Source organism: Diplotaxodon limnothrissa, linkage group LG12 (genome assembly GCF_057381915.1).
Source record: "Diplotaxodon limnothrissa isolate DT_005_m linkage group LG12, D_limnothrissa_male_GT1.1, whole genome shotgun sequence".
In the NCBI taxonomy this organism is placed as follows: Eukaryota; Metazoa; Chordata; class Actinopteri; order Cichliformes; family Cichlidae; genus Diplotaxodon; species Diplotaxodon limnothrissa.
In genome coordinates this window covers 9,361,625-9,387,816 of record NC_140607.1, presented here as the reverse complement: position 1 = coordinate 9,387,816, position 26,192 = coordinate 9,361,625, and the positions used below count along the sequence as shown (strand labels likewise).

Here is a 26,192-nt window from a genome sequence, read left to right as displayed (position 1 = left end):
GTAAAAACTGGAGATTTAATACATCATTGCTTAAAGATGAAGACTTTATTAAATATTTTAAAAAGGAATGGACTTCATATTTAGACTTTAATGACACTCCCGGAATATCTGCTTCTGTTCTATGGGAAGCAGGGAAAGCTGTGATGAGAGGTAAAATAATTTCTTTCTCATCACACAAAAAGAAAGAAGAAAACAAAAATATTCAGGAATTAGAAAAAACCATCAAATCACTAGAAGAAGCCTACGCGTGCGACCAAGATCAGGAAACATTGAACAAAATACGCAAGACAAAACTAGAATTAAATGAAACTATTAATAAAAAAACACAATTCCTTATACAAAGACTTCGCTTGCAGAATTTTGAACACAGTAACAAATCAGGTCGATTTCTAGCTAACCAGTTAAAAATAAATAAAGAAAAAACAATTATATGTGCTGCTAAAGATTTATCGGGGAACACAATATATGACCCTGGAAGAATAAACAACATTTTTAGGGATTTCTATGAAACTTTATACTCACCACAAATAAACCCATCTAAAAATGAAATTGATCTGTTCCTTGACAACGTAACTCTTCCAAAATTACTGGACAGTCAAGCAATGGAACTGGATTCGCCACTGACGCCAAGTGAACTCCAGGAAGCCCTGATAAGTATGCCCAATAATAAGGCTCCAGGTCCAGACGGCTTCCCTGCAGAATTCTACAAAGAATTCTGGACAATTTTGGCACCAGTATTCCACGGAATGTTGCAGGAAATTGAGGAAAATGGCAGACTACCACCAAATATGAATTCTGCCAACATTAGTCTCCTGCTAAAACCAGGCAAAGACCCTTTATTTCCCTCAAGCTATCGTCCAATTTCTCTTTTAAATGTAGACCTTAAAATAATCTGCAAAGCTCTCTCAAAGAGATTAGAGAAAATAACCCCCCTCTTAATTCATCCTGACCAAACTGGTTTCATAAAAGGTCGGGACTCCTCAACAAACACTCGTAGATTACTTAATTTAATAGACTACTCATACAATAAAAACATCGAAACCATAATATTATCTCTAGATGCAGAAAAAGCATTTGACAGAGTTAACTGGAAATTTTTATTCGCAACTTTACACAAATTTGGTTTTGGAAACTCTTTCATAAACTGGATAAGAATATTATACAATTCCCCAACAGCTCATATCAGAACAAATGACCAGACATCCTCCAGCTTCTGTCTCCTGAGGGGCACCAGACAGGGATGCCCACTCTCCCCTTCACTTTTTGCAATTTTTATCGAACCTCTAGCAGCAGCATTTAGACAGGCTACAACAATTAAGGGCATAAAATGTAAGAACGTAGAACATAAAATCAGTCTCTATGCGGATGATGTGTTGCTTTTTCTGCAAAACACACAAACCAACCTCTCTGAGGTAATTACTCTAATAAACTGGTTTTCAAGAGTTTCAGATTATTCAATTAACTGGTCAAAATCTACAGTTCTCCCCATTAACTGCTCCTTCCATAATTCTTCCTCTGCCCCACTGCAATCCGGAAATATTAAATATTTAGGTATTAATGTTTCTCCTAAGCTTTCAGACTTAACTAAATTAAACCACATCCCACTTCTAAAGAAAGTAGAAGGCGATCTGACTAGATGGAAATCTTTACACATATCACTCATGGGAAGGGTCGCTACTATAAAAATGATGATCTTGCCAAAAATAAATTACGTATTTTTGATGATCCCTAACAAACCATCACAAGATTGGTTCAGATCTCTGGATTCATATATTTCCAAATTCCTTTGGAAAGATAAACCCCCGCGTATCAGCTTAAAAACGCTACAAAGAACCAAGGATAGAGGAGGATTAGATCTGCCTAATTTTCACCAATACTTCTTAGCCAACAGGCTTCAGTTCATCTCAGAATGGTCAAAACATACCTTCTTAGATGAGCCCTGGCTAGATGTTGAACATGCACTATGCAAGGATCTAGAGATTTCAGACCTACCATTTATTAGCTCAAACATCAAAAGACATGAATGCTTTAAAAGTATCAACATCAGCTTCTCTCTGACAGCATGGTGGGAGTTTCTAAAAATAACGGCGTCTTCATTAATCCCATGCAAACGTACACCTATCTGGAATAACCCTGACATATTACAAAACAATAATATGATTAATTTCCCAGAATGGAGTTGTAAAGGAATTAAATACTTAGAACATATATTAGAGGGAACAGAATTTATTCCATTTGACAGACTAGTTGCACAATATGGGATCAACAAGAAAAGATTTTTAGAATATCAACAAATTAAATCCATAGTAAAAAAGAAATTTTACCTCAGTCAAGTTGAATTACAAACACCACCAAGTGCGGCACATTTCCTTACTCTTAAATTCCCCAAATTATTATCTAAAATATACAGAACATTTTCTAAATTAGATGAATCAATATCCCTTCCTATTGCAAAGTGGGAAGCAGATTTATCAGTCAGCTTAGACCAAAACTTCTGGTCTCAGGTATGCTTAAGAACCTTTAAATTGATTAAAAATCCCAGTCTGCAATTAATACAATACAAAATACTACATAGAGTGCACTATACAGGTCATCGGATGTTCAAGATGGGCTTTACATCTTCCAACAACTGCTCACACTGTCAAGGCAATACACCAGACAATTACATTCACGCTCTTTGGTTCTGTCCACCAGTGCAGAAGTTTTGGCGCGAGATATGTGAAGACTTATCAAAGTGTCTGAAATGTAACATTCCAACTTCCCCCTTAGTGTGTTTGTTGGGCAGCTTAGATAATGTCACTTCAGAAAAGAATATAGCCCATATGGTTTTCACTGCCCTATGCATAGCCAAGAAAACTGTCCTCATGAACTGGAAAAATAAAAACAATCTTAATTCTAACCAATATAGAAATTATCTATTAGATTACATTAGTCTTGATACAGCCTCTGCCACGACATCAGATCAATTGCTCTGGGCTCCTTTGATCAGCTCCATTACCTAGTGGGGGTGGGGGGTCATAGTTTGGTCCCGCCTTCACTGTTGTGATTGGTGTGGGGGTAGGGACAGGCTTAGGGCGTCGGGGGGTTCCCCGGAGGCATCTTCCTTGGGGGGGCTCAACCTGGGGTAGCAGTCATGTCCGGGTGGGGGCTCTTTTGGCTCTCGGGTGACTGTTTCCTCGTGGCTGCGTGCAGCGGGGCTAGGGGAGGGTCTGTGCTGACGGACGTGGGTTACTGACCTGGTAGCCTGTCTGCCCCTGGGTGGGTCCAGGATGGGCGTGAGGTTCTGGGGGCGCTCCATCTCTGGGCTGGGGCCCTGGCCGGGCCTCGGGGCCTTGGGTCCTGGTTTGTGTGTTGCCGGGGTTGTGGGCGGGTGGGTGCATGGGGGCCCATCCCTGGCGCAGGGTGCCGCCGGTGCGTCGAGCCGCCTGGGGGGCTCTTCAACTGGTGGGGGAGATTGTCACACCTTGCAGGAGCTTTCCTCTCCTCAGGAACTCTCTGCAGGAGGGGGAGATACAGGAGAGGTGGAGGAAGATCTCAGCCTGGGCGTCTATTGTCTCATGTAGTCTGGAAGAAGAGTGGATGGTGGGGTGGGTGCAGTTTTCTCTGTGGTGGGGTTGGGTGGACTGTCCCGGGCTCTGTGGGGCCGGGGGGAGCTGCTGCGCTGGGCCCCGGTCTGGATGGGCCTGGGCCCCCTTTCCCTGGCGGGTCGCGGAGTATGGGAGTGCCTACAGGGAGGGGTCACCTGCCCCTCCCTTCCTTCACTCCCCATCTCCAGCTGCCTCCCTCTTCCCGCTCCACCACAACCACCCACACATGCAGGGCTTTGGAGTAGGGGTATGTCACCAGGGTGCAGAGGAGGCTACCCCCCCCCCCCCCCCCATCCCCTTCTGGCTGCCTCTGCCTCAATTTTATCCCACAACTTAGACATTCACATTACTCACACTCTCATTACACATACATATAGGATCTTGGGGGTGGGCACGATACACGGAGTCCAAATTACCATCAGGTTGTATACCTCACCCCTGGCGTCGTTGCCCACCTCTCAATTTTGAATACACGTAGACATTGAGGGCTAGCAGGAGGGACTATGCGCTTACCTGCTGCTCTCTGGCAGGTAGCTCCATGCCCTCCTGGGTTTTAATTGCACCTTAGAACACACATGCATCAACACTACAATGAGCGGGTGGAGGGAGGTTTGGAGTCTTCTCTCACCCCCGTTCTCTGTGGCCTGCTGGAGCGGGGGGGCTAGGAGGAGTTGGCGGTCCAACTGCGGTCTGGAGTGTGGGGCCTCCCTGCTGCTGCGGAGTCGGGGCGGTCTGCCTCTCCCCACCGCAGGGAAAAGGGTAACACCACCTGGGTCTGGGTGCAGTTCCCCCCTCCAGGGGCAAGGGTACCTAGACCCGGTTCGTAGAGTACGCTTGGGGAGTGTGATCGTGTGTACAGCGTCTCTTTATGTCTGTCTCCACGTTGGTTGAGTGTGGAGTAAGTGCATATGAGAGCATGAGGGTGGGAATGGATGTTTGTGTCTGTGTGTGCCTGTATGTCTGTGTCTATATGTCAGGTTGGGTATCAGACACCACCTCTCTGGGGACATCTCAGGCCCTCCAAGGTTTGGAGGCCTATCTCCACCCACCACCACTTCCCCTGCCAGTGGCGGACTCCCTCAGGTGTCGGTGCGTTGGTGGTTCTTTGTGTCTGGGGGTGGGCGTCCGGGTACACACCGGCTCACTCCTTGGCGGCCGCTTATCGGGGCCTGGAACCTGGGGCTCGCTCGGGCCACTTCGGAGGTGGGGTGCCCCCGGCCTCTCGGCCTGGGGCTCGGTCACTCAAGCACAGCTGGCTGCCGGCGGAGCTCACGGGCGCGTCACTGCAACTCCCCCTGGCTTCTGCTCCGCGGCTGCTGAGTGAGCCCTCACCTGGGACTCTCCTCAGCTCTTACTGGGACAGTGGCGCGGCTGCCCCTCTGTTAGTCTTCCTTGGTCTCTTGTGTTCTGGGGGCCTCTGGATGGCTGGAGTTTTGATCTCCTCCATACCTGCTTCATACCCTGGAGGACGGGGCTGTGGCTCCCCACACTCCCTAGCAGATCGTTACATGGAGAAACCTTTGGAATACAAACATGCTGATCCACACAGGTATGCACACAGGTGTACACACGGGTATTCACAGACGCGGACTACAGCTACAGCTTTCTTGGCTGCTGCCTCAAAGCACATTGTGCGCTGTCTATCTTGCGTGCTGCACAATATCGTTTATTATTTAGTATTGTGATGGTGCCGTTTGTTTTTTTTTATTATGTTGCTCTTTGTTGTTTGCTTTCTCTTCTGTTTTTTTTCTCCATACAGGTGATCCAGGTGTTTTTTGGTTTTTTTTGTTTGTTTTTTTTTTTTCTCCCCTCCCCTTCTCACCGTCTCTTCTCCCCTTTGGTTTTCTTTCTCTCCCTCTCTTTCTTTCATTCTTTCTCCCTGTCCTATCCCCCAGTCATGTCTGTCCCGTTTGTAGCAACTGAAAATAAAATAAATTCATAATTATAATAAAGGTCAATCAAATGGACCAATATGGCAAGGCCATGATGATCCACCTGGTAAAATAAATCCGCTTGGCATCTTTCTTGGCCTTAAGACAACAATTCTGATGGCTAAAGATCCAAACGGGACACAATAAAAAAAAATATATATATATATATATACAAGGAACCACAAGTAGGCCTGAAGGTGAAATGTATTGATTTATGTATTTTTTGCTTATAGTAAGCACTCAAAAATGTTGCACATCCTATTATGAACAGAAAAGCAAAGAGTAAAAGTAAAGATGTGTAGAGGCAAAGGTTCTATTTTATATATTTAGTAATGAATTATTACTTTTGTTGGAAATGTGCTGATTGTTTCATCAATCAGTAATTTATTTTTGTTCTGCTGTTAAACACTGTTGGCTCGTTTAATCTCTATTAAAGAAACATAACCATCAGCTGTTCATATTATTTTGTATGTAAAAAATGTCAGTAAGTAAAAAACAACAACAAAAAAAACCTCACAATGCTCCTATTACCACCAAGATCACTTCAGATTTTACTTTCCACATCTGCTGTAGTTGTTCCTTCAGCCCTTGGTATTTGTCTATTTTCTTGTACTCTTTCTTTGTGGTGTTGTTAATGGCTGGGATTACCACCACTATTACAACTGTGGTGTAATAGACATAGCTATTAGACATAGCTGGTCATCCAACTATGTCTAGTTGGATGACCAGCAGCTGCTTGTCTTTTAGGAACCTGATGTCTCACCGGAACTTTGTCCAGTAGTTGTCAATGATCTTCGTCAAACTTCTAATTCATATGTGGCTGTAGTACTGCAGACTATCCCAGTCACTCAGTTGTTCCTCTCAGTGTACATTGTCCAAGCTTGCATCTTACATCCTGCCATTATCTGCTGAACTGCCTCTGGGGCACCTTTGCACACCCTACAACTCAGGTTGTGTTAGCTGTGATGGACTCTGCCTCTATGCATTTGAAGCACAGGGCCTGTTACAGTTACTATATCATGATCGACTCTTTATTATAAGTCTGATAAAAGAATATTACCTTGATAAAGAGTATGTTAATTCGCGTTAGCTCACATTAATGTTAATTCACGCAACATCGTACAATGAGAAACTAACAAATGGCTTGTCTTTAAACCAAGAGGGAGATCTTGAAATGGAATTGGCATCATGGCGTTGTGTAAGTAGCAAATGATATACAAGAAAGCATAAGAAGAAGAAAGAAAGTGTGTACATTATTGTACTTTATTGAGCCCCGTGGGGAAATTGCTCTCTGCATTTAACCCATTCACTCAGTGAAGCAGTGGGCAGCCATTGGGCGCCCGGGGAGCAGTGTGTAGGGACGGTACCTTGCTCAGGGGTACCTCAGGGTAGCTGTTAAGGGGAATCGAACCCCCGACCTTCCGATCATGGGGCAACCACTCTACCTACTGAGCTATCCCTGCCCTAAGACAAGAGGGCTAAATGAGATGACTGATGTTTAGCTTCCAAATCACCCATCTGTTTGTGTATACATGTGCAGGTGCTGCAGTAGGACTTGGGACATACTATTTTGTCTGCAGTTATGTGCACTGGTTGGACTGGTTTTGTAATTTAAGGTTTTGTTCTAATAACATGTAAGCACATGAAATAATCAAAGACATCCTTGGATTTCTGCTAAAGCAATTGAGGGTTCAAGTGTCTTGTGTGGTTCTACATAAGAGATGAGACCACATAGCTTCACCATCTAATTGTTTATTCCACTTTCTTTCAATCTGACATTGGGGTATCAAGCCAGCTGTCAAATAGGATTAAAGTCCTGTTAAAATTTTGTATGGAGTTCATGAGCAGTGCTATATGTAGTGAGTGGGTGAAAAGGTTTTTTGAGGAACTTATACTGTAGGCCAACATATAGAACAATTATCATGCCAAGTGAATTCAGTCTATGAATGTATAAGTTCCTTTTTCGCTGTCATGAACCGTAGTTCAGCACACAAGCTGGACCTAGAAGCAGAGACAACACGCCAAGGTGCATGCAAAATAAACTTTATTTTAACTAAGGGTGTCCCGGAAGGGTAAAAGGAAAGCACGCCAGGTAACTAGAAAACCAAGGGAAATAACTCAGGAACGCCGTAATCAGGACTGTGGGAGGCTACAACAGAAAGAGGAAGAGGGTTACAGGGGAACGGAGAAATAACAGCATACGTGGGTAGAGAATTAATCTTATGGTCCAGATGGGGCCGTGGGAACCGGAGGGAGAGGTGAGGGTCCGGGGGGAAGCTCCAGGTGAATAGAGGAGACGAGTGCCGGTAGTGATCCAAAAACTCCAGGCGGGCAGGAAGACAGGCAGGAGAGGGCTCCAAACACGCCGAGCTGTTACCTAAGCACACAAGGAAAGGGTTAGCGTTTGTTCCAGCAAAAGAGAATTTCGCAACCGCCTTCACGTGGAAGCATGTTACCGCTGAGAGGCGACTAACGGACAGGCATGGAGCAGCTGGCTGAGCTGGGTTAAATGGTCCGCCTGATCGCCTGGGATGGGATGCAGGTGTGGAGTCGACAGCCACACCCGTGGGCGTGGGCATCCCATCAGCTCCTTGGACACCGGGCCGCGGACCATGACATTCGCCCTGTAGACTATGCTGTCTGCTCTATCTATCTGTCTGTCTGTCTGTCTACCTATCTATTCATTTTTCAATTTGTAGAACAATCACAGAATAATCCTGAAGATATCAGATACATGTAGCATATAATAATTGTGTTAATCAAAAAAGTTGATTACCAAAGCAAAACGCTATCTTGCTATTTTTGGCAACCTTGAACTATGTTTGTTCATGGTCCTGTCCAACAAAGTCAACACCAAATGTCTTTACTGAATGTTGTTGTGGGATTCTTAATTGTTCTGTTGAATTCTGAATAAATCACTTAAGTAAACATTTCACTCAAAGGTCTGCCCAAACTATCATTTACATCTGAGCTTGAGATTTAACACCATCAAAAGAACTGCTCTTCTTATGATTCTGCCTGTTTTATTGCAATAGTTTGACTGTACTTGATACGCACTGTAGTCTAATAGTATCTGATGTTTTAAATCTGGGGAGCATAGATCAAACGGAAAAACATTCATGTCTGCCAAACCTTCAAGTTTCAATAGGCCATTTCTTTGTTTACTTAATTCCTGTAATATTTTCTGCGATATAGAAACACTACAACCTTCGGGACTCTACCAGTTAATTTTTGACAAAAGGCACACCTGGAAATCATAGTAGGGATGGAAATCAAGAACCGGTTTTTGTAGAAAAACGTTTCCCAGTAGTACAATTCCTTGGTTCATCTACCTGCCATAGCTAGACTGGCCATCGGGCATATTGGCCATTTGCCCTGTTGGGGGAAAACTCTGTAAAAGACCCAGGAGAAATAAAGACACAATGAGACAAAGTTACTTTCTTTATCAAACGCGTACACGGGTGAGCTGCTAAGAACAACTCACACCATGCACAGTGGCTTGGTAATTTTTATAGGCACAGAGCACAGAGACAGTGAGAACAGGATAACAAATAATAAACAGATAAAATAAAACAACTCCATATATGGTGCTAGTCTCGTCAGCAGAGAGCTAGGGAAGATAAAACAATCTAAAACAATATGTCCCAGAAACAAGATGTGTTTGCTGGGAAAGTCTAAAAAGATAATTCTAAACTAATCTAACCATAGACAAAAGGGCATGCTTGCACATTTAAAAGAAGGTAAAGAAACATAGAATCATTTTTCCTGTAACATTCCCTCCTGTTTTAACTTATTTTAAATGTATACAACAATTGTCTGTGAAGGTTATTTATTAAGTATCTTAAGCAATTTTTTAATTTTTAAAATGTCAGCATAGCAGAAATGGAAGTCATTTGGTCTAAAGATTAAAACAAAATAAAATAATAAAAAGAAAAAGAAAAAAGAAAATCATAGTAAATGAAAATCATAGTAAATGAAATAACAAGTGGAATAAACAGGAAAAAATAATAAAACTAAAACTACAAAAAATAAAGGATAAAAACCTTATATTTTAAAACGAAAACTACAAAAAATAAAAGGATGAAAACTAAAATGAAAACTTTGTATTTAAAAATGATGAAAACTTCATATGTAAAATGAAAACTTCAAAAAAAATACAAGGATGAAAACCTTATACTTAAAATGATGCAAACCTTAAATTGAAAACTTTATATGTAAAATAATGAAAACTTCATATTTAAAATGAAAACTTCAAAAAATAAAGGATGAGAACTTCAAAAAATAAAAGGGTGAAAACCTTATATTGTACCTGCATAAACTACTAATGTGTTAATCAGTGCATGATCACTTGAAAAAGGCAGAAGTCATTTTTAATCACCACGTCATTCATTAGCAGTTATTACAAGTTCTCCTCTAACAGAATTGCAACGGGATGCTGTTCTTCTTTAGGCATGGCAACATAAGCAGTCATTGTAGTTGTTATCATCTTTGAAATCATTACTCTTAGACATGGCGGTGTAGCTGCTCCAGATGTGTGGTCAGTGACATATTTTTGCAGAATGGACAAATTCTGCAAAGTTTCATAAATGTCTCCTCCAGTTTCGTATCCATCAGGGATAAAAGTGCAACATGTTTCCCCGATCAGCTTGCAAACTCCTCCTTGTGATGCTGTTAGCAGGTCTAGTGTCAGTCTGTTCTGCAGCACCATCGTTCTGATGGCCTGCTGTTCTCCTGCTAAGGCGGTTCCCAGGGTCTTAGTCAAGTTGATGTGTCGTAGCAGAGCATATCGGTTGATTTCCACATGATCCCGCACCTCGGCAACTCCAATGCCGGGGATCAAGTTCTGTAAGAATTTCACTCCTCCTCAGATGCGAAACTCTGGTTCCTTTACTGCTTGGTGCCGTCCGTGCACATCCTGTCTGGTAATGAGTCTTTGTTTGTAGTATCATTCGGTAGCTGTAGTTGGAGCGACAGTTGAGGCTCATCAGTGTCGCGTTACTGGCACAGGTTTCGTTGAGTGAACAGTCCATACACTTCCTCTCGTTCCTTGGTGGGCAGAAAGTGTATATGTATTTGCATAGCAGTCAGTTTTATTATTCAAGTAAGCTGTAGTGTTCATAAACTGCCACCAGAAATTAGTGGCATAGCCATGGGGAAACTTGGTGTACTTTCCTTTGTCATACAGTGTCTGCCTTTTCTCCATATAGCGTGACTTATTGTCCCTCACGGAAGCAAAGATGAGGAGCCCGGCCATGGTCAGGGCCACTGCAGTTATTAAGAGCCACCACCTCATGACGACGGGACACACCCTCCTGTCGCGAGTAGACCCCCCGGCCAGGAAAGCTGACCCCTCCACCGGGCGAGATCACAACAAGTGGGCAAGCCTGCCGTCAGCTGTGTTTAGATGGCTTCACTTACTGGCTCTGATGGATGCAAGATGGTCGTTCCGCTATTTTGCAAGCTCCAGTTTTTCCTTTGGAGCACTTTGATCAGAACCCAGTCACCGGGCTGTGATCTGCAAGACACTTGATAGACATCATTACATTCTTCGTCATTTACAATCATCTCTTTATTTTCCTACAACTTAGACATACATTTTGCTACTGAAATTGTATCTGCCTTTTTCACTGGGTAGATTTCTGGCCACTTTGAGAATACATCTATAACCACTAGGGTGTATTTTTACCCTTGGCATTCATTTAGCTCAATAAAGTCCATATGGATTGTGTGGTCTCAGGTTTCCCTGAGCATTACATTTTTGACACGTCATGCATGTTCTGACAAATTGTTTTGCTGAGGTTTCAAAATTTACAGTGTAGAATTTACAGTGTAGAAATGAGAGTTGACAATACTGGTCAGTCCCCCCGTTGACAAATGCGTACAGCCATGAGTCACTAATGCCGCCATCTTGTGGAGGAATTTTTGGCAACACTGGCTTGCCATAACACATCATTAAGTCGTTTGTCAGAACTGCACCGTGTTTTAGCCATTTTGCCTGCTCTGCTGTGCTTGCTGCTTTTGTTCATTTTTCAACACATCCAGTGGAATCTGATGTGTGTTCACTGCCATCAATGTGATGTTTGTCTTTTGTGCCGCCTATTTTGCTGCTGTGTCAGCAAAATTGTTGCCTGTAGTAATGAAAGAGTCAGTAGGCGTTGTAAGAGGTTGGCATGGTGAACTGGTTTTCCGGTTGGTGTAATCATTCCTCTGGTTTTCCAGATTTTTTGCAAAATGATGCACAGCAGAGAAAACATACTGGCTGTCTATATAAATGGTTATTTGTTTATCTTTGTGTATTTCACATGCGCAACAATCTCGTGTGAAGTGACCTTCCTCTCCACGGTTCTAGCAGGCGTTGTCTCTATGTTATCTGCTGTTTCTGCGTGGCTGTCTGCGGCCTTGGTGTTTGTGACTTTGCTCGCCTCTCTGTTCCTGATAGCCACCTGCGAATTAGTGTTTTAGTCTGTTGTCAACAGTCAGCCTTATTTTTAAGTTACAGAATGCTTCTCCCTTTTTTTGTTTTTTGTTTTTTTGTTTGGGAGAATAGATGCAACTCTACATTTTCACTTAAGGCAGTTTTAGATAATTTCTAGTTCTTCAAACAATGCATGGATCTCACACATTTCAAACTTTCAAGTTAGGGTTGTTTCCCATTTATACAAATATATATATTTAACTTTGCATTGCTCACAGCTCATAGCTCACAGCTCTAAACCTAGGCATTTTTCAATCATATGCCTAATCACTATGTGTCACTGTGATTCTCAAGTATGGTCACAAGTTCGTTTAAATTCGTTTCCAAAACCAACAAAATAATCAAAGAAAAACAAAAACATAAACGTGTCAGGACACAAAAGAAAAAGAAAAATGCTGCCACCCGAACAAGGCAGAAGTCTGCATATGTTGGCTTTTAATAGCATGCAGCTTGTAACATGGTAGACTAATGTGCCTGTGTTAATTCAGCTCCATATTATTGTGTGAAGTTGCACTGGGTTGGGAGTGGTTTTGTGTGTGTCACATTTTTGGTGAGCCAATGGCTGGAATGGGGTTGGACTAATTAGAGGCAGGTGTACTTGATTGCACTGATACACTGGTCTACATATAGCCCACACTACAAACACTGCTGTGTTGTTTTGTCTCTCTGTGCAGTCCAGGGCCTATTATATGCCACAGCCTAAAGGCAGCAGAGTTCCAGAGGCTTGAGTGACCACTGACTATATGCTTGCAGGGTGGTGGGTCTCCAAGGACAACTTCTAACCCTGTTAAAGGCAACATGTGGAGTGCAACTTGGCTGTGTGGCATAGCTGGCTCTGGCCTTGGGACTGTGTTTGGGACTGTGTGTTTTTATACAATTCATAAATGGGACACTGGACTGTTTTATCTTTTATCTCCTGATATATTTTTTGTCAATAAATTATCTTTTAGAATTTTATTGACTGACATCTTTTTGCCCACGACTGAGACGGTTGGTCAGACCTAGAGTCTTTCTTTGGGTGTGTTACAGCAGCTTCTGCTCTAAAAGAAACAAATAAATAAAAAGAAAAGAAAATGTGTAACATGCTCATCAGCTTAGCAGTGTCTACATATTTAATTCAGCTTCTCAATCCTGTAGTTTTAGCTGTTGTCTACAGGGTTTTGCTTATTGGTTGTTATTATAGGTGTGCTCTATATCTCAGCAATGTGTCATTCTAGGATGATAGGTTTCAAGCTGGTCAAGTGCCTCTATGCACTTCATTAGTTTAGTTATTCTCTGTATTGTCTTCATCTCACATGTCATTACACTGAGTTTTAGCAAACCTTAAGCTTGATGCAGACTACTGCTTAACAATTATCCACCTTACATCATAACCGATTAAGGTGCCTCTTCATATTAATATTATGTCATTGTTAATATTATACCCTTTGTCTTATATAACAGCAATAGCATATTATAATATTTTATCAGTGTGTACCATTATACTACTCCTGAGCCAATTTGTTAGTTAGGATCATCTTATTCAGCAAACAGATAATTTAGAATTCATCCAATCTGCGGTCACATTTGTTCTCTCTGTTGCATGGCGGACCAGGCAGTTCTATTATAATATATTATTTATATTTTATTTTGTATCCATCAAGGGCTTCAGATGACCTGCAGAATCATCCTTTTCCCAGGGTGGAGACAGTTACCTTTTCACACACTGTCCTTGGCTGAACAATGACACAGCCTTAATATACCTTATTTATTTTATTAAAATATTTTCGTGTGAATTATTTGCTTTATATTCATTTTATACATGCTGGGCATGGTCATCATGCCAACTGTGTTTCATTGTTAATATCACTTTACAGGTTGTTATCCTTGCTATTATTAATTTCAAATACTCTAAAGATCATTTCTACTGTAATTTTCCCTTTGTTTATCTTTATTTCGTACTTTTTATATTTATATCTACTCAGTGGGGTCTGTTTTCACCTAATAAGGGATTATTATGTTCTTCCTGATATGGGTGTTGCTGCAGATGCGGCTACAGGAGTGAGTGATGGTTTACTAAAAGGATTGTGGGAACTGCACAGTGTCTCGTCTTCTGGTTTTACTAAACTGGCAGTTGGATTCTGTTCTCCCGACTGTTTATATTTTGTTTTCTTAAATCTCTCAGTTTACAGACACTGTTTTTGTCCGGCGTCTGGACTTTTCTTTTCTCACCACTACTCGTCAGCAGGAGTGAGTTTTAATTTCACTTGCTTGATTACCCATCTTATTTATGTATTTACTTATTTTTGTTTAAGTAATATATACACAATACAGCTGCTATCACCTTCGCTGGTATTAGAGACGAGAGTGGTTGCTCACACGCCCTTCTACTTTCGGACTATTTCCAAAAGCGGTGTGAACTTTACGAGACGGAACTCGACCGTTCTCTCAACTCACCAGCACGTCAGTGAATAGCAGTAAAAGAAAAACACAGTAGGAGCAGCTCAGTCTCTTATCGGACCGTGAAAAGTCAGCTTGCTCCGTTAATTAAAACAATACACACACACATTCACATTCACACCTATTCGCGCGATCGGAACCCTTATCATAAGGGGAGCTGCCAGTCTTTCTGTAGACGAGCTACTTATTCCCTTGACCCAGCTGGGGGAGCTACCCAGAGCTCCAAACCTAACCCACAGAAGTGGGGAGCTTCCAGTCGACGAGCTCCAAGCTACCAGCCGACGAGCTACTTTAAACCCACAGAGGTGGGGAGCTTCCAGTCGCGACGAGCTACTTTCGCTATTTTAAATTCCCTGAATTTAAAATACGCTTTTACGCAAGATTGTGTCAGTGTGTCTGTATCTACCTGGTCGGTGTCGCCGGGTCTGGTCCACCTCGATCGGGCCCCACCACCGTGGGTCGCTTTCTAGAACGTTGGCCAAGACTCGAATTTAACGCCCTTGGTCTTTGACCACACACCTAGTGTGTGGGCTGTCGACAGACGAACAACGTGGACTGGTCACGGAGATGGGACACGATGGAGGCGCTCCGGCTGTCGAAGGACCAAGAAATGTTGGGGGAGCTCTGTAAAAGACCCAGGAGAAATAAAGACACAATGAGACAAAGTTACTTTCTTTATCAAACGCGTACACGGGTGAGCTGCTAAGAACAACTCACACCATGCACAGTGGCTTGGTAATTTTTATAGGCACAGAGCACAGAGACAGTGAGAACAGGATAACAAATAATAAACAGATAAAATAAAACAACTCCATATATGGTGCTAGTCTCGTCAGCAGAGAGCTAGGGAAGATAAAACAATCTAAAACAATATGTCCCAGAAACAAGATGTGTTTGCTGGGAAAGTCTAAAAAGATAATTCTAAACTAATCTAACCATAGACAAAAGGGCATGCTTGCACATTTAAAAGAAGGTAAAGAAACATAGAATCATTTTTCCTGTAACATGCCCAGTGGGCCGATGGTGATTTTTCGTTTTTATGGGCCGATATTTTGTTTTTTTTTTGTTTTTTTTCCATAACGGTCTAAACACTGAGAGGTGGTGGATTGGCCAGATGCTGGGAGATGTGTAAAAATAACTCTTTGGTGGTGGCTATTGCGGAGCTTCCACAGATTCAGTAACATTAGCAAGTGGTGGAGGCCAGCAGATGCAACACGCTGGCAGGTGGATGACGGAAAAGCAGGAGGAGCAGAGACCCGAGGCGGTGAACTGAACTTTAGGTAAGAAGTTATGACCTGCAGTCTATCTGGGTCAGATATAAACCAAGTTTAGGTGGAGATTATTTTCGTTATGCTGACTTTTTACAGTCAGTTACAATAACTCGTACTGCGTACTAGCTAGCATGACGGAGTTTATATACTGCTGGGCAGGTGCTATGATGTTATTGATGTTGAACTTGTTTTATCTTATTTTATTTATAAGGTTAGTTATTAGAGTTTCCAACAGCCCATGAAAAAAACGGAATGGTCTCGTACTCAGAGAAAATATTGCGCGTTTTGTATTGAGGTGAAAAGGAACACAGTTTGTCCCGGACGTCAGCTACAATGAAAAAGACACAAAGCTGGAGTTATTCTGTGTCTTTGCTGTACAGCTGCCTCTTCTTCTCTCATTCTCTCCCCCTCCCTCTCTTGTTTCTACTTAAATCATGAAACTGATCAATGATCAGCTGATCAGCTTTTCTCTCTTGTTTGTTTATCTCCCACTTTGCGCCAGAAAGAGGAAACCAGCGGATGTCGCGCTAAACAACAGCAGCACGTTTAACCCTGGAGAACCCATGCAGTCAGATCCGACCCCATTGGTTTACTAGGGGAACCATGGGGTCAAATTTGACCCCATGGGTTCTCCAGGGTTAAGGTTGATCAGCTGTTGTTAGAATTTATTTAATATTAATTTCTAGTATCAGCTGAGGTTTGCTGGAGCCACAGCTGTAAAAGCTGCTGGTCATGATATCGGTTTGGTTATCTGGTGAGAGGGAAACATGAAGATGAAACCAGGAGATGTCCTTACTGAATCATCAGAGCTGAACAGGTGATGGAGAAACAGGTTTACCTTTTAGGTGACATGAATGAGTTGAAGGGAAGTTATGAACTGTTTCTGAGAGGCAAATAACACCAGCATCCTCTTTCTATGTAGCTGACAGCTGGTAACTGTGCAGGGGCGGGTCTAGCAAAGTTTTGCCAGGGGGCCAGGTAGGACATTAACAGGGAAAGGGGGGCACAAAGAAATACTTTTCTTTCTTATTCTCATGTAAAATTTCTCACTTTTAACAAATAATTATCTGAATCTTACAACAAACGTTTTCATCTGATGTAAAATGTATAGAAATCCATTATTGTACATAGTAATTTTTTTTAGGGTCCCATCATAATTTCTTCAGAAGTAGCTAAGTACTGTATATGATGGCAGTATTTTCCCACATTTTTTAGATTCTGTACCAGTACTGTGTGTAAAATGCCATCAAAAAGTCAATTAAGTTTTATTCTTTCTCACCTGTCTTTCTATCTCCTTTCACTTTTTAAAGGTTGCCATGTTAGAAAAAATATTTTGCCCTGCCATGCTGTTTATTGATGTGGCAAATGAATGGTTTATGAAAATATATCTAAATCTGTCATCAGTAATCAGTAATGATCATGTCTCACCTCTAGTCTTCTCTGTCTTAATTTCAGGTTTTCACCATGTGTTGTAGATAGTTCAGGAGGTTAACTCGACCAAGCAGTCTACTTTCGGGTACTGTTTAGAGTACCAGAATAGGGAGGATGGGTTTAAGGTAGGTTTAAGTTTATTAGACTGATACATATATACCAACAAGGCAGTGTACATCACTGTGACAACAGCGTTTGTTTTCATTCAAAGGCTTTATGGTTTTTCCTATAATACCTGGTGGGCCGGTCTCTAGTCAAAATGCCCGGGCCGATTTTTTGTCCCAGTCCAGCCCTGCTGCCTGCCTATCAATCAACTCACTACAATCAGTTGATTTCAGTTTGCATGCCAGAGGAGGAAAATAGCGCTGCAGTCTAGAACACGGAGATGGACATTTCTTTTATTTTGCTTGCACAAAAGAAAGCGATAAGTGGAAAAGTGCATCCAGGACAGAAACAACCACATTATGCTGCTAACACAACTTCAATTCTTTGCAAGCATCTGCACAGACAGCATTCTAATACTAAGCTAGCCAAAAACCCAGAGTGAAAGCTGAGTGAATGCTGACCCCAGTATCCAGACCCTGAAATTCAACAGGTAACAAGCAGATGAGAGGTCAGGCTGCATTTTTAAAGCAGAATCACTGCAGCGATCGCTTTTTTTTATGCTGGTTTTCATTCTATTAAGAGAAAGCTCTTAGAGATGTGTGTCCTCATTGGGATTTGTGTTGGTGTGCGGGATCGTAGCCCTAGATTTATATTTGTTAACATAAATATTAAAAGTCTTTACTTTTTTGAGTAACAACTCCAACAGTGATTACAAAAATGAGGGGAAATACCTCAACAAACTTGCAGAAACATTTGACCCACAGCATGTAATTAATTTGCATGAATAAAATAAATTATTATTGCTTGTTAGTAATAGTGTTTACTCTTAAAACCGAGCCAATGAGAAACCAGTGAGAATCAATAAGGAATCAAACTGATTCCTTTGGAAAGGTAAACCCCCACACATTAGCTTAAAAACGCTACAAAGTACCAAGGATAAAGGGGGGCTAGATCTGCCTAACTTTCAACACTATTTCTTAGGAATAGGCTACAATTCATCTCAGGATGGTTTAAACATACCCTCTTACATGAGCCCTGGCTAGACATAAAACAGGCACTATGCAATAATATAGAGGTTTCAGACCTACTATTTATCAGCTCAAACATCATGTATGCTCCAAAAGCATAATAAATAAATAATAAATAATAAAAGCATAAATCAGCTCCTTTCTGACAGCAAGGTGACTGAGTCTTCATTAATCTCATACACACGTACACCTATTCGGAACAACCCTGACATACTACAAAACAATAATATTACACAGAGGCAGATACATGCATATTAATGTTAAGGAATACAATACCATTGACTGAATGTTAATATGCCTTGAATTCACTGCCTTGAATTAAACACATTTCTTTCTGCTGTCAAGTTGGTCATTTTAACAGGGGAGTCCATGTGCACTGATTTGATTTGGTAGTCATCTTTAAGTGCACTTCCCTTTCTATGCAAATACACGTTATTGACAGATTTTTAGACTACTTTTGTGAATATGTTACATTTAAAGGCTGTTTTAGAACTTTTCACTAGTTTGATAGAGTTTGAGCCACTGTCATATTTACTTGTCAATGCTTTTTTCAGCAAATTGCACTTTCTTCTAGTATTTAAATAAATATTGTTTGAAAACTAAAAACAACAAAACTTAGAAAAATGTATGACATCAGAAACAAAGCATGATTATTACTTTTGATCTTTTGGGGGAGAAAAGCCTCTGTTTTTGTATGATCCTTAGGACTGGATATGGCTCTGTGGTTTTAGGCAATGAGAGAAATTATGTAAAAACTGACCTGAAATATTTATATAATGCAGCTTCTCTGCAGATTCGATGCAATACAAGAGTCCTGAATCAGCCATATTTATCCATAAACTAGTAGATTTACATTTAAAACGTATAGTATGCAGTAAAGGATGGGACACCCCACAGTCTGAAAATGTACTAAGTAGTTAAACCTCAGTATTTATAATGGCAGGTGGTGTCTTGCTACTATTGAAAGCTACATTTCCACACACCTGATAGTCTTTATTTGAGTTAAAATACTTTCACCATAAAAACCAGTGGTGCAGTCATGTTTTGTGTACCTGCTCTTTACTTAAAAAATACATTATGGCAACAACTCTGTCACTTTTATCCACATCCAAGGGTGTCACTGGGACTATTAGGAGTGTGAAACGAATCAATACAACTCACATCTCTTTAAATTACAGTGGCTCGGAGTTAGCACAAACAGTAAAGTAACATTTTTATTGACTTTTTAATGCACGAGCCATAAAACTCAGACTGGCGGGTCTTCGTTCCACTTTCAGATCGGCTTTACGGACGGCACCACTATTCTCACCCTAAAACGAATCTAAAAGTCAAAGCACATCCTCCACCTTTACCACTGCCCATCTGAGCACAGTGTAATACCTCTTCTGTGAAAAATGTCTGCTGCTTAACGCCTATGCCTCCACATGGCGCTAGTCAAAGCTGCAACCCTGATCATGATAAATGACGTTCTCGCTTCTTCTCATTTTTCTGTCTTACCTGCTGTGTTTTGTTGTATCTTTAAGGAAGAATAATGTGCAGACGAATGTAGCAAACATCAGGGATGAGCAGCTGTAGTTCAAAGGCCACAGAGAGTGCGAGCAAGGCCAAATTGTTTTAAAGAGTGACTGAGACCAACCAGACAGGAATGTGTATTCAGCTCTGGTCCTCGGAGGTATGTGTGCATTATTTTTTTGTTTTTTGTCTTGCCCTGGTTTTTTTATTTGTTTTTTGTTTTGTTTTGTTTTTTTTGGGGGGGGGGTATCAGAAAAAGAGAAGTCAGTGTTGAAATGCCCACCTCCCTTGATCTATCCCCTCAAACAAAGACTCTCCTGATGAATTGATGAGCTCTGACACCAGTTTTAATGAACACATTATAATGTTCGATTTGTATATTCTGGGCCAAATTGTGTGTACAATGATGGCAAAGCAGGGTATGCTGTAGGACAGGCCTATCTTGAGAGTAATAAGTCGCTACTGTATGATTGGGTGAATGATTTTCTCCATAGTCCTGCCAGATTGGATGTAACTTTTGCCTGCTGCTTAGAAAGGATAGAAAAGGTTAACATGCATTCGTTAAGGAAACAAATTTCTTCAAGTGTGGTACAGTAGAAAAAACAACAGCGTTGGTGACAACACATACAGCAGGGTGACATTACCATCATGATGAGAAAGAAAGCAGCAGAGCCTTGCTCACCTAACCCTAATTTGTTTAGCCAACTGCAATTCTTGACTATGAATGTGTGAAACACGGCACGCCTGTCTCTCCTTTATTTTGCCCACCCCACATACAGCAGAGACTTTCACTGACAAACCTGGAAAGCAAGGCATGGAGGGGAAACTTATTTACATTAAAATTACTATAAGTCATTAGAAATCACAAAAAATCAGAAAAACAATGACGATGATGGATCAGTGTAGCTGTTCTCAACATGCACATTCAACATTCATTTCAGAAAGGACAAAAGTATGACCAAGAATATTGTTCGCTCACAGTCATACATATCTCAAGTGCACATGTCTCAATAGCAAATTTAAAAAAAAAAAATTATCTATCTATCTATCTAAGATAAGATAAGATAAGATAACCTTTATTAGTCCCACACGTGGGAAATTTGTTTTGTCACAGCAGGAAGTGGACAGTGCAAAAGTTATGACGCAAAAATTAGAATACAATAAGAATAAATACAGTACACAGCTGTACAGAATAGAATAAAATAATATACTATATACAGTAGAATAAAATAGAATAAAAATATACAATAAGATAAAAATAGAATACGAATGCTATATACAACTGAGTAAAAATACAACGATGCCAGAAAAGATTATTGCACTTAGTGTTATTGCACATGTGTGGATGTGTGTGTTTGTTCAGTTAAAGTCTTTGTTGTGGAGTCTGACAGCAGTGGGGAGGAAAGACCTGCGAAATCTCTCCGTCCCACACCGTGGGTGCCGCAGTCTCCCACTGAAGGAGCTGCTCAGTGCTGTCACAGTCTGCTGCATGGGGTGGGAGACGTTGTCCAACAGGGATGACAGCTTAGCCGCCATTCTCCTGTCACTCACCACTTCCACTGGGTCCAGAGGGCATCCTAGAACAGAGCTGGCCCTTCGGATCACAGAGCTATCTATCTATCTATCTATCTATCTATCTATCTAATTCAGATTGATTCATTATTATTATTATTAAGACTACATAAATATCAGCTTAATGGCTGGCCTGATCCTGAAGATCATTGTGATTAATATGAGTGGGAAATGTATTTTAGGTCCATCCTTTGCTTGTTTAAAAAAACAACCTCATATGCTCAGGACTTCACTAGTTACTGGGTATATTCATTGTTACATTTGTTCAGTGCATGATCACCAGAACCTTTTTTATTTTTCCATTCATGTTCACTGCATGCATTTCAAAATTGAAAATCAAAAACCCGACACCTGGTTTCCCCAGTTAAGTTATAGTAGTTTGTTAGCCAGTGGGGGTGAATTTAACAAATTTTATGGAAGCCCCCAGGTTTGTTTGTTTTTTTTTTAAGTTATGTAAATGTCTTGGAGCTAGGGGGTTAAATCAGAGGCTCGGGAGTTAATCTTCTCTTCATCAGAGAGATCTGTATAAAACATGGCACTTAATAAAAGATCGTAATTGAGTCATTTCTGTTAAGCAAACGTGACAGATATGCAGCATGCTGAATAACATTGCCAGAATGTGAATGTGTGAAAGTTATTCTAGAGTTCGATATCACAAAATGTGCTCTGTGGAGCAAATGATGCCTAAGGAATTTCTGGCAATAAACTGTAGACAAAGACCAGTCCCTTCAATGATATTTATAATTTTTGTTTTACAAAATTAATCTCGGTACCTGAGGGAATTATTTCTTTTTGCATTTTTAGAAATAATCTTGAATGAACTAGAGGGAACAACATAATTGTTAAGGAGCCTGAAAATTAAAGGACAGCTTCCTGTTAGGTGCTATAGTTCCTGATCCTGGGAGTTGCACGGTGTATGTCTCATTGAAAAATCCATAAGCATAGCATCTGTCACATCTGCATGCATGCAAGAGTCACATCATCTGTTATAGGGCCTCCTGGGGCTACTACAGTAATCTTCCAATAAAGCCTTCAGGCAGTCCAGCTATCAAACACTCTCACTGCCAGTTTGTTTATGGATTTTCAGCGTGTTCACTTGAAGAAATTAAGGTTTATCCCCACAGGACATTCAACATTTGAATTACTCAATACTTTCTGACACCTGTGTCACGGGGACAGTGCCTCCTGCACTCAGAGTATCCTGGCTAGCTTGCTCACTGCAAGCAAGAAATATAAATAAAGATGCCCAATAAATATGAAAATGCATCAAAGATGTGCTTTGCAAACTCCTTGCAGGTGAAAATGTGTTTTGTAAAACCCCAGCCTCATGTCTTGCATGATAAATGGCATCACTCCATATACCCTCTGCCGAAAAGGCAGCGAGCAGTAATAAGAATACAGTAAGTAGTGCCATTCATCCTGTGCTTGGAAGAGCACATTTCAAACACTTCACGCCAAGAGTAGCCGTATTCTGCAAATGGAGTTCACCCTCCACAAATAATTGAAAGGTCCCGGCATTCAAGGTAATAGAATTGTCTTCTTTTTAGATGTTGCTGAGTGGGGGCAAACAGAGAAACGAAAGACCCATGGAGTTACATTATGCTGTCTCTTCATGCATTTTTTTTTTCTATTTTATATAGGAACATTTACACATGAAGCATTCTGACAGCGGCCACCAGCGCAAAGTGTTCATGCCAGTCTAAGTGAAATTCAAACAAAAACAGAGCTGATGTGCTCTAAAAAAAAATCAGCATTAGAAAACTTGCAGTGAATCACAGGAAATCTGTGTTTAATTAATAAGTGATAAATAAGGACTGACTTCACTTCAGTCGGTAACTCAACAGTTCATGTTTGAGTTGATCATTTATGCTCCCATAGAGCACAATGCTAAGAGCCAATGAAGATGATTTAGCCAGGCAACAGAACCGTTCTGGTTTGACATAGCTAGAGTGCCTTGAAAAAGTAATAACACAGCTTGAACTTTTCCACATTTTGTCACATTACAAGTTGTAAATTACAACCCCAAACCCAAAAGAAGCTTATGTGTAAGTTCATTGAAAAAGATCTGTAATCAGTCATTTGCCTGTTTTCCTCAGTGTTTCCTCAGTTGCTTGTCTGTTCTTTACATCACTGCCACTTTCCCACGCTGTCAATGTCGATACTGATAACATTACTCTAGTCCATTCATCTTCTCGCCTACCTTCTTTGAGCCAATCAGCCTCCATTTTGCATGGTTTAAATATGTGCTCTCTGTCATTCTCTCTTTCAGACCACCTCAGACACCTCAGCCAGTGCTCCATCCAAGCCTCAGTCTTCATCACCACCAATGTCTAGACTCCAGGGGCTGCTGTCCTAAATTCTTTCAAAGCTGGGATGACATTCTGCCATGATGTGTCATCAAGGTCTAATCACCAAATAATTTATCTATCCCAGTAAGTGGAAGGGAAGTGATACATGGCATTTATTTTTTGTACAAAATAAATTTGAAAAGTGTGGCTTGCATTTGTATTCAGTCGCCTTTACTCAGATACCCCTAAAATCCAGTGCAACCAATTACCTTCGGAAGCCACATAATCAGTAAATAGAGTCCACCTGTGTGTATTTTGAAAGACCAAGACAGACTTTTAATTCATTTGAAAGCCTGATGCTTAGCCTCGTCCACCCCAGCTGTGAAACTCAGAAACCAGTCTTACTTGTTATCATCTATCGTCCACCTGGGCCTTACACAGAGTTTCTGTCTGATTTCTCAGACTTTATATCTAATTTAGTTCTGAGCTCAGATAAAATAATTATTGTGGGTGATTTTAACATCCATGTAGATGCTAAAAATGACAGCCTCAACATGGCATTTAATCTGTTATTAGACTCAATTGGTTTCTCTCAAAATGTAAAAGAACCCACCCACCACTTTAATCACACTCTAGATCTTGTTTTAACATATGGCATCGAACCTGAACATTTAACAGTGTTTCCTGAAAACCCTCTCCTGTCTGATCATTTCCTGATAACATTTACTTTTACAATAATTGATTACACAGCGGTGAAGAGTAGACTTTATCAAAGTAGATGTCTTTCTGAAAGCACTGTAACTAAGTTTAAGAATATAATCCACCCACTGTTATCATCTCCAATGCCCTGTACCAACACAGAGCAAAGCAGCTATCTGAACGCTACCCCAACAGAGGTCGATTATCTTGTTAATAATTTCACCTCCTCACTACGTACGACTCTGGATACTGTAGCTCTTGTGAAAACTAAGGCCTCAAATCAGAAGTACCTGACTCCGTGGTATAATTCTGAAACACGTACCCTAAAGCAGATGACTCGTAATCTGGAGAGGAAATGGCGTGTCACAAATCTAGAGGATCATCATTTAGCCTGGAGAAATAGTTTGCTGCTTTATAAGAAAGCCCTCCGCAAAGCCAGAACATCTTACTATTCATCACTGATTGAAGAAAATAAGAACAACCCTAGGTTTCTCTTCAGCACTGTAGCCAGGCTGACAAAAAGTCAGAGCTCTTTTGAGCCAACCATCCCTTTAACGTTAACTAGTAATGACTTCATGAACTTCTTCACAAATAAAATTTTTATCATTAGAGAAAAAATTACCAATAATCATCCCACAGATGTAATATTATCTACAGCTACTCTTAGTACCATTGATATTAAGTTAGACTCTTTTTCTCCAATTGATCTTTCTGAGTTAACTTCAATAATTACTTCCTCCAAACCATCAACGTGTCTTTTAGACCCCATTCCTACAAAACTGCTCAAAGAAGTCCTGCCATTAATTAATTCTTCGATCTTAAATATGATCAACCTATCTCTAATAATCGGCTATGTACCACAGGCCTTCAAGCTGGCTGTAGTTAAACCTTTACTCAAAAAGCCATCTCTAGACCCAGCAGTCTTAGCTAATTATAGGCCAATCTCCAACCTTCCTTTCATATCAAAAATCCTTGAAAGAGTAGTTGTCAAACAGCTAACAGATCATCTGCAGAGGAATGGTTTATTTGAAGAGTTTCAGTCAGGTTTCAGAGCTCAGCACAGCACAGAAACAGCTTTAGTGAAGGTTACAAATGATCTTCTTATGGCCTCTGACAGTGGACTCATCTCTGTGCTTGTCCTGCTAGACCTCAGTGCAGCGTTCGATACTGTTGATCATAATATCCTATTAGAGCGATTAGAACATGCTGTAGGTATTACAAGTACTGCGCTGCAGTGGTTTGTATCATATCTATCTAATAGACTCCAATTCGTGCATGTAAATGGAGAGTCCTCTTCACACACTGAGGTTAATTATGGAGTTCCACAGGGTTCAGTGCTAGGACCAATTCTGTTTACATTATACATGCTTCCCTTAGGCAGTATCATTAGAAGACATAGCATACATTTTCACTGCTATGCAGATGACACCCAGCTCTATCTGTCCATGAAGCCAGATAACACACACCAATTAGTTAAACTGCAGGAATGTCTTAAAGACATAAAGACCTGGATGGCCGCTAACTTTCTGCTTCTTAATTCAGATAAAACTGAGGTTATTGTACTCGGCCCTGAAAATCTTAGAAATATGGTATCTAATCAGATTCTTACTCTGGATGGCATTACCTTGGCCTCCAGTAACGCGGTGAGGAACCTTGGAGTCATTTTTGACCAGGACATGTCCTTCAACGCACATATTAAACAAATATGTAAGACTGCTTTCTTCCATTTGCGCAACATCTCTAAAATTAGAAATATCCTGTCTCAGAGTGACGCTGAAAAACTAGTTCATGCATTTATTACTTCCAGGCTGGACTACTGTAATTCATTATTATCAGGATGTCCAAAAAACTCAC

General features: G+C 40.9%; 1 pseudogene; it reads left to right on the top strand.

Annotated features, from left to right (window-relative positions):
• The window catches only part of LOC146620851 (uncharacterized), a 35,020-nt pseudogene extending 11,335 nt beyond the window's left edge, over positions 1-23,685 (top strand).
• The last annotated feature ends 2,507 nt before the right edge of the window (positions 23,686-26,192 follow it).